Source organism: Coptis chinensis, chromosome 8 (assembly GCF_015680905.1).
Source record: "Coptis chinensis isolate HL-2020 chromosome 8, ASM1568090v1, whole genome shotgun sequence".
Taxonomy (NCBI): domain Eukaryota; kingdom Viridiplantae; phylum Streptophyta; class Magnoliopsida; order Ranunculales; family Ranunculaceae; genus Coptis; species Coptis chinensis.
The window spans coordinates 64,689,305-64,705,346 of record NC_141463.1 but is presented as its reverse complement, the minus strand read 5'-3'; positions in this window follow the sequence as shown (position 1 = coordinate 64,705,346).

The following is a 16,042-nucleotide window of genomic DNA, read 5'->3' as shown; positions in this document are numbered from 1 at the left end:
GGGGAAATCTCCTGTTATCGTGGGGATGAGTAAGGATGAATGGAATCGTAGGCCGTTGTTGGTTGTGGGTAGATATTGTCCTCCTTGTTTGGAGTTAGCCAATCTTTTTGTACAGTTTGCTAGGAGGTCGGTTGTTTTAGATCGTAATATGTGTATGGCATATTATGATTTGGACGTTCTAACTTATTTGTTTTGTTTTTGCAGAGGTTTCCATTCGTGGTCGTACCAAGACCGGTGTTATAGAAAGGTTTGCTTGTTTGAGTTGGGAGGAGAAGCAAGCTTTGTTGGGGGAGGTTGCTCATTATTTTAGGAGGCGTGGAAGAGAAAAGATTAACCATAAGAAGTTGGAGCAAAAGAAAAGGGCTCCCAATGCTGTTGTTGTTCTCTCTGATTCTAGCTCGGAGTCTTCCATGGAGAGAGAGAGCCAAAAGAAAGCACCTGTGTCTGGAATGAGAAAGGCTGGAGGGGCTGGTGATAGCCGCTCTGGGCAACTAGGATGGGTGGCGTGGATGCTGATAGCCGTTCTGCATTCAGCCACTCTAAGGTGGGTGATGTGGATCGTTTGGCATCCCAATGTTCTGAGCTGGGGGATGGAGGATGCTCTGCATCCAACCGCTTTTCTGCTGGCGATGCAGATCGTTCTACATCCAACCACTTCTCCTCTGGTGATGCAGATCGTTCTGCATCCACCCGTTCTGAATTGGGTGCTGGAAGTGCTAGTGGTCTTGCTGTTGATAATGCTGGTGGAAGTGCTGGTGATGCTCCCACTTCATTTCGGAAGCCTAATCTGAAGAGGCACTCCGAAGTGGTTGAGACAGAGGGGGCTAAGAGGTCCCGAACTGAATCTGAGGAATGACCTAATACTGTGGAAGGTCGTACTTCTTCAGGTTGGGTACCTTTGAAGAAGATGAACCTGAGTGAGTTGGTCGTTGATGCTGGGGTAGCTAAGGCCCGTGGTAAGAAGAATGTTGTTGATGGTGAGCCTGCTGCTCAGCAATACAAAGGGTCAGGGGGTGCGACCCAAAGTGAAAAGAGTGGAGATGACGTTTTGAGCAGGCTTGTCATGTATGAGGACCCTGCTAGTGGACTGAGAAAGTTTGTGAAGAATGGGGACTGCAGTTTCAAGTCCACATTGGTTACTGGAGGGTTGCTGGAGAGCATTATTCTTGATGGAGATAGGCGTAAGCTGGATGATAAGAGTCTGGAGGTGAACTTGAAGGAGATGGATCGGTCGCTGTGCTTTGTGAGTGTTCTTCTGTTCTGAGTTTGTTCTCTTTGGGCTTTGTCAATATTCATCCAATCTAATCTTAATTTGTTATTTGTCAGGTTCTGGCCATGTACAGGAAGTTGAGAGAGATGGCATCTATCTCCGATCTGTACAAGAAGGAGTTGGATGCCACCAAGGAAGCCTATGACAAGTTGGTGGCCGAGCAGCAGGTGGAGAGGGCTGAGATCGTAGGGTTGAGGACTCAGGTGCAAGAGCTTGGTGGGAAAGTGGCTATGTTGCAACCCTCTCTTGACTCTTCGAGGCTGGATGTTCAGCAGTGGGTTGCTGAGTGGAAGAAGGCGCGGGCCATTGCTGAACAAGCTTAGTCTGAATATAACAACTTAGTGGATTTGGTGGAGGGTGGTGATACTTACGTTCTGGTGGATGATTTTTTGGAGCTAGATCGTAAGTATCAGCTCCTCAAGATGTCAGTTGAACGTGTGGCTGTAACAATATCTGCTGAAGATACTGGTGTAGATGCTAGTAGACGATCTGACCCTCCATCCGATCTAGGTGCTGCTCCAGCTACCTCTCCTGATGATGTTGTCAAAGATGTGTCGAATGTTGGTGATGATCCAGCTAGCAGTTCTGGTGTTGTATAGGGCAGCAAGCTGGATCCCTTGAATGTTGATCAAGTTTCTCCTGCTATTTTGTCTTGAGCTTCTTCTGGTTTGATTTTTGGTTGGTTGTTTCTTTGAACAATCTTGAAACACTTGTGCTCTTGCTACTGACAAACAATATTTTTGATGATGGGGATACTGGGGTTGTTTTCCTGGGATGACCTAGGGGCTTCCAGTATCTAACCGAATTTGTTATTTAAGTAGAAATATTTAAATTACTTACTTGTTGAGATTGTGCTTGAGGTTTGCATGCATGTGATTGCTTTTGTTGTCGTTGCTTGTTGTTTGATGACCTGTGTTGTATTGCGGTAGCATTAATGAATTGTTGAACTTTAGTAGGTCGTCTGATTGTAACAGGTCGTAGGGCTTTTGTGTACGACCTGAGAGATTTGCGTAGTTGACACCTAGGCTTTGCCATGTTTAGGTGTGTGTGAGTCGTTCCTTTTGGGGGAACCTGCTATAATTAGCCTTTGAATGGCCATTATAGTTGAGTCTAACTTAAACCATTTCGAGGTCACAAGCTGACTTGGGGCTTTTGGGGGTCCCTTGGATTGTATTTGTCTGATAATTGGCCTTTAAATGGCAATTATAGTTGAATCATACTTAACTCTGGCGTTGGCGTTAAGTTGATTTTGGGTCCTTTTGGGGGACCTTAGTTTGAATTGATTGATAATTGACCACTGAGTGGTTGTTGTATTTGAGTCGTTCTTCGCTTCTTCTTTGATGTACGACCTGACATTGTGATGTCCTAGGTCGGGTTACGTAGTGCAAGATGCATGATACTCATGTAATGCAAAAAATGACATCTGTACTCGAAATGTTGATGAAATCTTATTTATATCGACCTACATATCTGGAGAAAAAATTATTGATAAAATCGCTTTAGGAGAGCTGTATTATATTCCAAGGTCGGGGAAGTATGTCATCGAACTGAGTTTTGATCCAGTATGCTCTATTTCCAACTACTCTGTCAACTCTGTATGGTCCCTCCCAAGTTGGGTCGAGTTTGGCTGGTGCTAAAGTCTTTTTGAAGACTAGGTCGCCAGCTTGGAAGGATATTGGGACGACCTTCTAGTTGTAGGATCGTTGGATTGTCTGGTGGTACCGAGCTAGGGATATTGCAGCTGTTTCTCTTCCCTCTTCTAGGAGATCGACTTCTTTGGCTAAGATGTTGTCATTGTCTCCTGATTTGATGATGTTTGAGCGTGTGGTTGTGATTGTGAGCTCTGATGGTATTACTGCTTTTGTTCCGAAGCAAAGTGTGAAAGGAGACTCATTGGTATTGGCTCTGGCTGTTGTTCTGTATGCCCATAAAATGTTCTTGAGCTGCTCTAGCCATTGTCTTTTCTTGCTCTCCAACTTTTTTTAGAGATTTTCTTTGATGGCTTTGTTTGTGGTCTCTGCTTGGCCATTGCTTTGTGCATATCTAGGTGTATAAAATGCTTGAGTGATGTGCCATTTTTGAAAAAAAGCTTTGACTTGTGTGCCAATAAATTGGGTTTCGTTGTCCATGACAAAGGTGTGGGGTATACCAAATCTTGTGATGATATTGGTCCATATAAAGTTGATGACATTGACTTCTTTGACTTGGACTAGTGGGATTGCTTCAACCCACTTAGTAAAGTAATTTGTGGCTGCTAGGACATATTTGAGTCCTGTTTTCTTTTGTGGGATGAATGGTCCCATAACGTCTAGCCCCCACATGTGGAAAGGCCATGGGCTGTCAATATTGATCAATTCCCTTGCTGGACTTAGGTGGTTGTGGCCAAATGTTTGACATTGGTGACATTTAAGAACGTACCTTTTTGCCTCGATATGCATGCATGACCAATAATATCCTTGGGCTATTACTTTATGTGCCAGGGATCTTGCTCCTGCATGGTTGCCACATTCATCTTTGTGGATTTCATCGAAAATGAGCTAACCTTCGCGCGGAGTTATGCACCTTAGGTGGGGTCCTCATGCGGATTTGTGGAACAATCGCCCATTGATTACTGTGTATCTTGGGGCTCGGAATTGTATTGCACGAGCATTCTTTGCCTCTGCCAGGAGCTCACCCTATGAAATGTACTTCAGGAATGGGCCTATCCAAGATTGAGTGATTTCTTCTTCGGATGAAGGCTAAAGGTCGGTGAGGTTGTTGACATTTTCTTTCTGGTATGCGGGCTTTTTCAGGATGTCAATGTAGAGTGTGCTGGGGCAAACCTCTTGTGTCTTTGAGGCTAAGAAATCTAGACTGTCTGCATGTCTATTATCTTCCCTGGGAATGTGCTCCAATGAGAACATTTCGAACGATTTGATGAAGTCATTGACGACCTGAGCATACTTTGCCAGGTTTGCTCCATTCTTGACATATTCCTTAGTGATTTGCTTGACGATTAGCTGGGAGTCGCTGTAAGCTTTAAGTTTTGGAACTTGTAGCTGTTGTGCCATGCGGAGGCCTGTGATCAATGCTTCGTACTCCACTTCGTTGTTGGACGTTGCAAAATCAATCTTGATTGATTTTTGTAGCTGGGTGCCTTTTGGTGATGTTAACACAGCCCCCAGTCCATTGCCGTTGTTGTTGCATGCTCCATCTACGTAGAGGTGCCATGTGTCTGGGGTGGCTGGTTGATGGAGTGAAGTGATGGGCTCGGGTTCCCAGTTGATGTCTTCGACAGGGAAGTCCACAAGGAAATCAGCAACGACCTGTCCTTTGTGAGACATTCTGGGAACGAACTCTATATGGTGCTCTCCGAGCTCTTCAACCCACTTCACCATTCGAGCGGTTTTGTTGTTGGAACTCAATACTTGCTTGATGGGTACCTCGGTGATGACCTTAATGCTGTGAGATTGGAAGTAAGGTCGGAACTTTCGAGCTGAGTAGAGTAAAGAAAGCATCATTTTCTCCATCGGAGAATAGTGCTTTTCTGAATCTGCCAATGTCTTGCTGGTGAAGTAGACTAGCTTTTCCACTCCTTCGTATTCGCGAAAAAGAACTGAGCTGATTGCAAAGTCGGTTGTTACAAGGTAAAGCCCCAGTGTTTCTCCTTCCTCTGGTTTGGACAGGTTGGTGAAGGCTTTGTGGCACTCGTCTGTCCATGTGAATGTTGCCCCTTTTTTTAGTATTTGCAGGAATGGTCTGCATTTGTCAGATGCTCGTGAGATGAATCTGTTGAGTGCTAAAACCATGCCTGATAACTTGTGAATTTGTTGCTTTGTAGTTGGTGCTGGAATTTCAAGGAGAACTCGTATTTGTTCTGGATTTGCTTCAATGCGCCTTTGTGAAACGAGGTAACCTAAGAATTTTCCCAAGGCTACTCCGAATACACATTTTGCTGGGTTGAGCTTCATCTTGTTTTGGCAAAGTCGTTCAAAGGCTTCTTGCAGGTGGGAGATGTGATCACCCGCCTTTTCTCTTTTGACCACCATGTCGTCTATATAGACCTCCATAGTGTCTCCTAGCAAGTCCTTGAATATTTTGGTGACCAGTCTTTGGTAGGTCGCACCGGCGTTCTTCAAGTCGAACGGTAGGACGTTGTAACAGAACGTTCCTTGCTCAGTTACAAAGGATGTCTTTTCCTGGTCCTCTTCTGCAAGCGGTATTTGGTTGTATCCACTGTATGCGTCCATAAATGATAAAAGCTCGTGGCCGCACGTTTGATCTACCAGTATGTTGATCCTTGATAGGGGGAAGCTATCCTTTGGGCAATACTTGTTGACGTTGGTGAAGTCTATGCAAAGTCGTACCTGACCGTTCTTCTTTGGAACGGCTACAATGTTGGCTAGCCAGGTTGGGTACTCGACTTCTCTGATGAATCTAACATTTTTGAGCTTTTCTATCTCTTCATTGATTGCTTTTTGAAATTTGAGTGCTAGTTTCCTAGGTCGTTGCTTGATAGGCTTAACAGTTGGATCTACATTTAACTTGTGGCAAGTGACTTGAGGGTCGATTCCTGACATATCGATATACGACCAAGCAAAAACTTCTTTATTGAGAGATAGAAATTTGACAAGTTGCTCTTTGAGCTTGGGGTCTAAATCAGCCCCTACATAAACAAACTTTGGGTCATCATCTGTGCCCAAATTAACTTTTTCTCCTGGTTCTATTTGAGCTTGTTTCCCTTTGAGTTTGTCTGCTGCAGTTGCTGGAGGGCTGGATGCTTGAAGATCTTGCTTCTTTGGGACGTCTTTGTGTGCGATGACCTGAGGCTTGGGTAAGGTCGTTGTGTTGACGTGATTGCATCGGTGAGCTTCTAGTTGGTCGCTTCTGAGCTCCATGATGCCTCGGGGACCGGGAAATCGCAGGACCTGGTGTAGGGTTGATAGAATTGCTTGAATCTTATGAATCCATCGGCGTCCTAGGATGGCAGTGTAGGACGACTTGACATCGATCACAATGAAGCTTGTTGAAGTTTTGACCATGTCTTCGTTTTCTCCAATGGAGACTGGCAGGATGACATCTCCAATGGCATCTGTGCGATCTCCATTGAACCCATAGAGCGGTGCATTTGATTCTATCATCACCGAGTCTGGCAGGTGCATGTCTTTGTAAGTTTGATAGAAAATTATGTCGCACGAGCTGCCTGGATTGATAAGGACTCCTTTGACTGTCCACCCATTGATTTTGACGTGCACTACCAGGGCATCATTGTAGGGTAGGCACACCTTGTTTAGATCCTCTTCAGTGAATGAAATTGTTGTTGTTTGAGGGTTGGTGGGATTGATCACCTTAGCCTTGTGGGAGAGGTGATAGATTTATTGAAGCGCTCTAACTCGTCGGCGCTTTTCATGACCTGAGGTTTCGTCATTGGAGGTGTCTGTAATCATGTTGATTATCTTTTCCTCATCTTGGTCGGAGGACTTCTGTCTCCTGTTGTGCCTCGACCGACCTGGTGACTTAGATCGTCGGGTCGTTCGGCTCCTTCTTCTGTTGTTGGCAGGTCATTCATTGCTGCGGCTCTTGCTTCTGTGTCGTTTGGCATCCAGCTTGTGCCTTAGGTCGCTTTCTGGCAAGAACTCTTTCAATTTGCCTTCCTCTACTAAGTCTTGGAGGTAGTGCTTGAGGCTCCAACATTTATTGGTGTCATGGTGGTGGAGCTTGTGAAAATGGCAGTATGGACGTTTTGGGATGGCAATTACCTTATTGATGTTGGGCTTGAAGTATGGTGCTGTATATATCTTCTTCAGGATCTAACTCGGCGTCCTAGGAAAGTTGGAGAATTCCCTTTTTTTGTAAGAGGGATTGTTGGAGATGGAGCCGTTGTTGTAATTGTTGGTGTTGTTGTTGTTGCTATTGTTGCCTGAATAGTGGTTGTTTTCTTTGGGTCCTCGCTTGTCGCTTACTGCGAGGACTTCTTTTCCTTTGCGCTGGGCAAGCCATTCTTCGTACTTGATGTACTTGTCAATTCGGCGGTATAGGTCGTCTAAGCGTTCTAGTTTGTTGCGCATAAGAGATTCTGCTAGGTCGGAGTCTTCTAGGAGAGCGTTCGTGAAAGTTGAAGTTGCAAAACTGTCCTTTAGGCCTGGCTCCGTTGAGAGGAGTTCCTTTTTGAAACGTCTTAGGAAGGCGCGGATTGTCTCGCCATGTGTTTGCTTGAGCTGAAACAAGGAGTCCAGGTCGGCTTGCTTCTTCCTGTTGTGGACGAACTCTGATGCGAACAACTCAGCTAGCTTGTCGAAGTTACTGATAGAATCAAGGGTGAGCGTGTAAAACCATTCCAAAGCTCCATCTTTCAGGCTGGTTGGAAAGAGTTTACACATCAAGTAGTCGTACTCTGTAGCGCTGTATAGGGTGAGGATCTGGGTGAAACGAGCTCACGTTTGGCTTCGGCACGACGACCTTTGCCGGGCGTCGTCTGTGGGAATTTTGGTTGGATGAACTTTGATGGAGGCTGCTTGTCTCTGATTTCATATGTGAATGGTGACGCCTTGTACGTCTGGAGGATCTTCTGAGCAATCTGGAGCACGCTGGCCTTGTCATTCGACTTCTCCAATCTTTGTTTGAAGTCTTCTAACCATTTGTTTGTGGTGGTGGTGAGGGTTGTGACGACGTTGTTCTCCACTGCATCTGGAGTGCTATTGTTGTTGTTGGAGGTGGCTTGTTTGCGCATCGTCTGGTTATCTTGTTGAAGTGTTATGAATGACTCCTGTAGCGTTTTCATCTGATCTACTAATGCTTGTAGTTGTGCTTTCATTGTGGCTTGTTGTGACCAGCTTCGTAGGCTTGAGAAAATGGTATGTGTGTTTTCTCAAGAGAATGAACCGGCAGACGGCGCCAATGTAGATGTTAGTGTTTACTGGACAACGACCTGATGATTTGGATGATAGGGAATGGCTACACTCTTCTCGGGATAAGAGTTGCCTACGTATCAAGTTTCTTGGGGTAAACTTGAATAAAGCCTTACGTAGTTCATCTCTCTCTATTTATAGATGTTCGAGCTGACTTTCCATATTTGCTCTGGATCGTTATGAAGTGTAGATCCACCTTGTGTGCTATCTTGATGATTTGCCATTATTCTACTGTTACAAAGTTAATGTCTCCTTGATTGTGGCTTTGATTAAGCTCCAAGATTGCGCTAGTTGATTTGCTTCCATAAATGGTTGTAACTGATGCTGTGGACGACCTGGTGTTGGTTCGTGGGTACGATCTGATGGTGTGGGATGAGTTGAAAGAGGACGACCTGGTATGTGGATACGTGTACTGTAGTGTGGAACGAAGGGTACTTACAATCATAAATCAATAATTAAACATAAATAAACATACCTTAATCCATTGCTTTAGATGAATGAAACGTATAGAATGGCGAAGGAGAACTTGTTTCTCACCCTAAGCCTTTTCTCTAACCCTAATGTGTTTTCTTAACCTTGCATAATACACAACTATGAGGCATGTGTATATATAGAGAAAAGGGGGGAGAGGACAGTTTTCTTAATTGAACAATGATTCTAATTTCCCATAAAAATTAGACTATAATTAGAAAAAACTTCTAATTGCCAAAATATTAATATGGATTTGGATACTTCATCATATAAACCTATGTTTTGTAAACCATTAATTATACATGACATGTGTCCATCATGTGGGACAACTTTAGGGATTCAATAAAATCCAACAGTCTCCCACTTGGCCCACATGACAAGTTTTATCGAAAATATATACCTTATAATAGTTTTGTAAAACGACTTATCATAGGTTTAACTTAAAATAACTGATATGCGTATGCGATTTAAAAAAAAATGTATCTAATCTAATTTTCTCATTAATTTGGTCATCATAATGTCATTATCAAATGCAAGTCATAGCAGTCGTGTGTCATTTATGCATGTGTGCGACACCATTCCTTCCATGTACTACGTCAATAATAACTTGTTTAACATAACACATAAGTAAGAAGTATAGGTCAATGTATAATTGCCTATAATGTCAAACAGTGATAACTCGTTTCATTCATAATACGTACAAACTCCCACTAATGAAACAGAATTGGCAAAAACACAAAATTGAGTTATTAAGGTGTCTAATACAAGAAGCATAAATCATCAATGTATCCGTGTAACCATAACATCATTGGTTGTATCAAAGACTTGTATTGTCGACATAATCCATAATCGTTTTTCATAGTAACTACATGGTTAAGAATACGCTAGTTCATAAGTTGGCGCTATTATTTAATCCATAGATACTTATTGCTTTTTGCATTCCATAAGTTCTCTCCAAGTTTACTAGTTTAGCACCTCAATAATGGTGTGTCATTCTTGGAGAAATAGGTGCAACTTAAGTTCTCAGCAATTTGAAATAATGTTAACTCCAAGTTCTAAGATAATATGCACACTATACATCATATATTGTGGCCTCAAAGCAAACCACGAACTCAGCTTTATTAGTGGAAGTAACAATGTAATTTGCTTCACATTATTCCACAAACTTGCCCGTTAATAAATATAGTAATAAACTCAAATTTACTATAAAAGGGAATCAACATAATCTAAGTTTGAACATTCAATCATGATTAAGTGATTTATTATTATAAATGTGAGCTAATAAATAATATTACTTTAAAATGCATTAGTAGTTGGAAAAAAAAACTTAATATATATAATATCTTTATAACTTTATTAAGATGTGTTTCATGAGACAACGCTAACAATTATTGCCATTGATCTCGAATTTTTTTGATTTCAATCACATGTGTTGCCTCGTCAATATCTTTCACTGCTAACTAGCAAAGTGTCATAACATACAGGATCAAAAAATATGCTCCCACTGACCTTCAGGTATACATACTAATCAATAGTGTTTCCCTTAACGCTAAAGAGACTAATGATATTGTTTAACTTAAAATATCATTATTGGAAAGCTTGTTTAAGTCCATAATATGACTCTTAAGTTTGCAAACTATGTGTTCTTTTAATTATGAAATTACATATAGAAAAGCGATTTTGACATTCATTTAGTGAAGCTCCAAATCGTAATGAGTCACAAAAGTCATAATGATTCTAAGTGATATTTGTTAGGACGCAAGATGTTGTATCACATTATATTGCTAACACCTTTGACGGTGGAATCTTTGGAACAGGTCTGGCTATGTCTTTTATTATTGCCTTTATAGTCACGCTCTATCTGTAAGACACATTTATAGCTAACTTTCTTGTATCATTTAGGCAATGTGACAGTATCCTTAACTCCATTATGTTCCATTGATTTGAACTTTCTTTTATGGTGTCAATATGATTAGTAGAATCAATACCTATCTTAGCTCATAGAAATAAAACTGAGTCTTCACAGACCCTAGATCATAATCGAATTCTTGTAGATATGCCACAATGTCATTCGGAATTGTAGATCTCTGTGTTATGTAAGATTTTCCAAATACCATTCCTTGTAGTTTTTCTATGAACTCTTCATTGATGAGAATCCCATTATCGAGTGTTTGATCTTACAATAATTGTTCATTCATATTTAATAAATCAATATTATGAGGAACAACAATTATTGTAGAAGCTACAAGTATCGGGACTTGCATTCAAGCTTCTTTACTTTCCACATTTCATGATTGTGTCATAGTTTTTCTGTAATAGACATGTATCATGATATGTCACTCCCACTGTCAAAGAATCCAACGTTATCGGTTTCTACTATTCTCGTACTATGGTTAGGCAAGTCAAATCTATATACCCTTTGAATTTTTCAAGATAACCAATAATGTTACCAGTAACTTTTCTAAAATCCAATATACTTTTATGTGGATAATTTATGAGCTCAAACTCTATTGGTATCCCCAAAAAGGCAGGTAACTTGAACTAGATTTCATTTTATTCCATAACTACTTAAAAGAGTCTCTGGAACTATCTTATTGGAAAGCAAGTTTAGTTTATACACAACAATCTTTATAACTTTAAATATCCTCAACAACTACAGTAATTATACTAACTTAACCTAATCCTAACCACATTTTATAAAGTACGATTACGCCTTTCAGCAATATCATTATACTATGGCGTTCTAAGTATTGTGTATTTATCACAAATACAACGCTTTTCTAAAAATTCAACAATTATTAGTCTAGTACATTGACCTTTATTTTAATTTGCACCACTTCAATTTGTTTTGACAGTCTTCACTTGTTTGTTTAGTTGTTTACAATCTCAATAATGTAAATCTTAACGACTCACACTAGTAGAGATTTATTATGTAAGATAGGAATACAATCTTAATGTTAATGTAAATTGTCATCTTTATGCGAGATATATCTCACAACGAAATACAAAGTGGCAAAATGTATATATATAAATGTCGATACTTATTGTGGCTTTCGTTTCTTGTGTGTTGGTTTGTTTTCTATAATACACTCCACACACAAATGAGATTAGCAAATTTAGATTCGAATGAATCACATTATATGCTAATCTTTCTATAAACTCTTTCCAATTCTCTGAAGATTTATACATTCTATATGCTACAACTAAGAAGACATAACAGTCATTTAGTTACGTTCAACTCTAACTTTAAGATGCATAATAATAAAGTCCCTATTCGATAATCAAATAAGTATGGTATCTGTGGATATCCTATACTTATTTAACCAAAGAATGCATATTACCCCTTAATGTTTATTCAACCTTATATGTTTGGTCTACCTGTGGGTAACTCAAAACAATCGAATAAACAAACAACAATTATTATCACTATTATAACATTCAAGAACATAGTTGGTTCACTGCGGTGAATACCAAACTATACATAAATTAAATGTTTTAATTCAATATTCATGAACAAAGTTGGAATTACAGTTGTGAACACCAACTTATACCTAATATGAATATTCGACACCTTAGATTTTGACAAGTAAAAATTTATGGTATATGAATTGGGACTTTAATAACCAAAATAATGCTCACTACATTAAAACATTGATTATTAACACAAATATCTATAATTTAGATTAAAATCTAATGATGAACATAATAGTGTCATTGCAATACCACCTGTGGGTGAGTACTGTAACACACGGGGTGTTCACTCCATAATATTATGACGATGAACGTACATTATAATTATGAAACCACCTGTAAGCGTGTATCACAACATACAAAAAGTTCGTTTACATTTAGGGCTAAATCATTAAGTATGTCAAAATTAGATAGGTCTGCTACCTGTGGGTAATCAATTCTATATCTAACTCTTTAGTACATATTATCACCCTAAATTAATTAGAACGGTAATGTTAATAATATTTACAACTTTTCAAAGCTGGGCACTACCAAATGATCACCTTTTAACTTTATTATAATCCCAATGGATCCTTAATCATCTTCAGAAATAACATTATACAATGTCACTAACAATAATACGATGAAGTATTAACAATATCTTACTATTGGACCACTGTGGCAGCTACTAATACAGCCTAATTTGTGAGTACCAAATCGTTAAATGACATTTATTAACATACATAATCATAGTGAAAACTAAACATGCAGCGGAATAACGTGTGTACTTTCATAATGTACATGATAAAAAGTTCACTATGTAATAAGCTATATAGTGAAAATTAATAGACATCAATAATATTAATAAACCAAAAAAAATATTCATTCTATCATATTGCATGCTTTGAACGTAATAAAACAAATAATGCACATAAGTTGATAAATAAAAACCCAACTTAGCAAGCTATAAAGATTATATAAACTTCCAACTTTAATATCGGAATTTTTAAATCTTCAAAACACTTTCAAGGTTGTTCAATACATAGGGCTTGCAAAAAGCTTCGTAATGACTATTCATACGTTAAAACCGGACTTCAAAAGAGTATTGTGTGTCCAAAAGAAGGTTAATGGGCCTAAAAACAAATTGGGCCTACATAAATGACCACTTTAATGGGCCAAAACCGGACCACTCCTTATGGGTCAGACCTGACCAAGTCAATATGGTCAAACCGGATCCAGTCCTTAAGTGTCAATATGGCTCAATCCAAACTGGTCAGAACCAAGTCAATAATATATGCGGGTTGGGCATTATGAAATCAAGCAAACTTAAGCCCAAAGTAAAATTAAGTTTAAGGGCCTATTTGTTGTGGAGGAAATGCTAGGGAAAGAAAAGGAAAAGAGGTGTGGTCCACATTTTCCATAGTTTTTTTGTTGTTTGTTTGCCCATGGAAAGGAAAGGCTGCTTTCCGTGCGGAAACAAAACTAGGGAAATGGAAATGGTTTTGAGTCCATGGTCCAGACCTAAAAATTTTAGGAAAAGGAAATGAAAAAAAAAAAAAAAAAATAGGCACAATTTACTTTCCTGTCCACAATTTACCAAACAGACACAATTTTAAAACTGTTTCCATACCATTCTATTCCATTCATTTCCTTTCCATAATGGATCACTTATTTCCTTTCCTTTCCATTAGTTAAAATTTAACAAATAGACCCTAAGAAGCCATATGCCCAAACTAAATAGTGATGATGTCATCATGCATCATCTCATCTTCTTCATATGAGCACGCATAGGTCATTAGTAATGGGTTTTGAAACCCATGTTCGCCATAACCCGAAAACAAATACCAAGGATTATAATCGATCAAAACCCACCATTAATAATGACCAGATCGACCTTATCATACCGGCGGCTTAACAAACACCATCAGCACCAATTAAGGAGTCTAATGGAAGGTTAAGGGTTTAAGAACCCTTGAATATCGCCATAAAGAAATTAATGAAATAGAAACCATAACTTCAAACCTTGTAAATCTAATACATATGGACGAACTAATAAGTACCAATTCCGGCACCGTCATTACTAGCTTGGCGGAAACCGACGAAGAACACTTTGAACAATCAAGTTTTAATACATGCTCAGGAGAAGCTTTCTAAATACTTAATACTCATAAACGAACAAATTTTGTCTCTGTAACCATATGGATTTGGTCATTTACTGAGAAAAAACATAACCTGGAAGATCCTAATAAAAACTTTATTGAAAACACAAACTCTATAATGGTCTTCTCTTGAGTTTTTGCCATAGGCGATGGATCTTATCAAGGGAGAAAAACGACCATTACGTGGAACGTTTCCGTAAATTCGATCATTAGGTAACTGAGATGCAAAAGTTTATCAAAAATTTAATTTGATCTATCTCCATAATCAGCAATTAAACAACCGACCACTTTATGGATATTATCTGAGGTCGGTGGGCTTCAATACGTTAAGAAGCCATTACTGAAATAATATAATAAATAATATAATGATCAAAACCAGGTTTTTAATGATAAATTTATAAATTTCAGAAAATATTACATAAAATTAATGGGAGAAACATACAATTCACAGCAAGTCGACTGATACCACAAGTAAACCAATTCTTAAACTTAAGCCAATGATCTTGAATCGCATGAACTCACCAACATCATAACAATCATAAATCAATAATTTAACATAAATAAACATATCTTAATCCACAACTTTAGATGAATGAAACGTGTAGAACGGCGAAGAAGAACTTGTTTATCACCATAAGCTTTTTCTCTAACCCTAATGTGTATTCTTAACCTTGGAGTGGTGGAAGAAGACAGTTTCCTTAATTGGACAATGATTATAATTTTCCATAAAAATTAGACTATAATTATAAACAACTTCTAATTGCCAAAATATTAACATGGATTTAGATACTTCATTATATAAGCCCATGTTTTGTAAACCATTAATTATACATGACATGTGTCCATCATTTGGGACAACTTTAGGGATTCAATAAAATCCAACACAAACATCTAAGTATCGAACGCGTTTGGTCTACAAATGCATTAGTATTCTGCTACTGTTTTTTTTTTCTATGCATTCTGCAAATGTTGATGTATCAATGATGGTTAGCTTTATGTTTCCTTTGCTCAGGTTTTGGAGGGCAAAGTGTTAAATTCCATGTTATTGGTGATATTAGGAGAGTTGTGACATTGTTGTAATAAGAGAAACCAATAAGAAGAATGGAGAAGAATAGAGACTTGAATAATTAGGTTAGGTTATTAAGAGAGAGAGATATTGATTAGGGTTTGAGTTTGAGAGTTAAGTTCTCTACCCAGAGTTACATATTTATACTAACCTACCTTAGGTGTGAAGTAACCCAAAACATGATAATGGAAACTACTAGATATGGATGTCCACACTTATAACACTTATAGAAACGTGGGACTTTACATATAAGATATATTATAATACTCCCCCTCAAGCTGTAATGCCGCAAACTATGCAAATTACAACTTGAATGGCAGAAAGAAAAGATAAGAATATAGCTCCCCCTTTCGCATAGAACTACCTTTAGTTGAAGATTTCAAACAATTATTGAGATGAGACGTTCTGGAAAGTGAAACCATCGGTGTAGACAATGGCCTAACCTAAATATTGAAGTTGTACCACAAGCACAAACTGAAAACATAACACCTGTTTCATGAATACTGAGAGATGAATACGTAGTGCAGTGATGATGTGACTGTAACCTGAGAGACTAATATTGAATAGTGCAGTGATGATGTGATTGCAACTTGAGAGATGAATAGAAAGCTCGTGCTTTTTAGCCAAAAAGCTCAACAAGAGATAGGGGTGAGAGTCAATAAAACACCTGAATACTTGGCACCACTGTGACATAAAATGAATCAAAACTTGAAAAGCTAAACCATCAACGACAACATCA